The sequence below is a fragment of the Lolium rigidum genome, chromosome 1, assembly GCF_022539505.1.
Source record: "Lolium rigidum isolate FL_2022 chromosome 1, APGP_CSIRO_Lrig_0.1, whole genome shotgun sequence".
Taxonomy (NCBI): domain Eukaryota; kingdom Viridiplantae; phylum Streptophyta; class Magnoliopsida; order Poales; family Poaceae; genus Lolium; species Lolium rigidum.
The window spans coordinates 152,521,266-152,523,051 of NC_061508.1; positions in this window are offsets into that span (position 1 = coordinate 152,521,266).

A 1,786-nucleotide genomic window follows, 5' to 3' on the forward strand; every position below is an offset into this window, starting at 1 on the left:
TTTTCACGAGGGGTGGATGAAAATGTTTCAGATACCTCGATTGAGAAATTGTGTATGTAAGGTGGAATAGTATTTTTGAAAAATGGGGTGGTACCATTGTGAAATTTTAATTTTAAGGTTGCTTCACAAAACATCTCGTTTTTGGGATTCGGAAAATGAAAAATAGCTTTTTGGTGCGACGAAAATGAAACATTCCGCCTGCAACATTGTCCACCACCCCAAGATGCATATGTGTGCATAATATGGGTGCATCATCATAAACTATGCCACGATTCTATCAATAACATTGGTCGTTTGACCTAAATGCCAGGAAACCTCGAACGTGTTAGCTCATTTTGTGAACAATTTTTTGTTATGTTTGCAATTTTACACGTGCCGAACGTACATGCTGATGCCAATGCCGAACACGCACGCCGCTGTGGGCACGGCCACGCCGCCCCGCTATGCTGGATGCCACAGACCACCGCGAGATCTTTCCCTTCGCCACCACACTCTCCTAGCACCCATCTATACACGCCAGAAAGGAGAGCCACTAGTTTTCTCTACATTGCTCGCGTTCGTGTCCGACACCGTCAGTCAAAGTGTTGAGGTAGTCGTCGATGTCCTCGACCATTTCTTCTCTTCTTTGCATGGTTAAACGTGTCTAGTTCATTTCTATCTAATGCATCTGGTCTCGCCTCATGCAGTTCTTTGTGGACGTCGATCTCATCTCGGCACCCCGCAGGCCACCTCCTCTGTGCCATCGCTGTAGAGCTTCGTTTAAAAATCTAATTCTATCCGTGTATTGCCCCTTGTATCAGCGTCATGTCCCCACTTGTCATTCGATATAACGAAGCCCCACTCGTTCGCGTTTTGGTCAGGGATACATCGATGCTTACGGTCAAACAAAGATGGATGGTCTGACGTGTCTTTGCGGGCTCTACGTGGCCCCACTAGTCAGCAGATAACGGTCAACCGTCGGGCAACCGATCGTTACAGCACGTGTGATGGTTTCAGACAAGGGCTTGGGGGAAAACTGAGGAAAAACTAAGCGGCTCGGGAAAACTGAGTACAACTAAGAACCCGAGGGCACGGAAATAGAAATCCCTTTTTAAAAATGTTTTGGTACCAATGTGAAACTTCAATTTGGTGGTTGCTTCAAAAAACACCCCGTTTTCGGCTCCTCAAAAATGGAAAATGGCTTTTTCGTGCGATGAAAAGAAAAACTTCCTCCTGCAATATCGTAATACATCTCAAGATACACATTTATGCACAATATGGGCACATTATCACAAACTATGCCATGATTATATCCATAACATTGGTCATTTGACTTAAATTCCATGAAACCTCGAACGTGATAGCTCATTTTGTGAATGATTTTTTTGTGATATTTGCAATTTTCCAAGTTTAGTATTTTCCTTGCAACTATGACACATAATATGGCACCACTCGAAGGTTTCACATTTTTTTGGATTGTTTTTGAATTTGTTATGCCCGTTTCAAACTATATTTAAAACGCCGGGCATGAAGATCCTTTGCCCGGGGCTGAACCTCGCTAAACTTGCACTTGATATCTGATGAAATAGCATGTTGTGAACCTAAAAATGATTTTACAAAAAATCTTAAGCATTATATCATGTACTTGTAGTTCAAATCTGGTCGGCCTCCTACCAATTCGGCGTGAATCTTTTTCATGAGGGGTGGACGAAAAGATTTCAGATACACCGGTTGAGAAATTGTCCATCTCTAGTATTTTTGAAAAATGTGTTGGTACCAATGTGAAACTTTAATTTGGTGGTTGCTT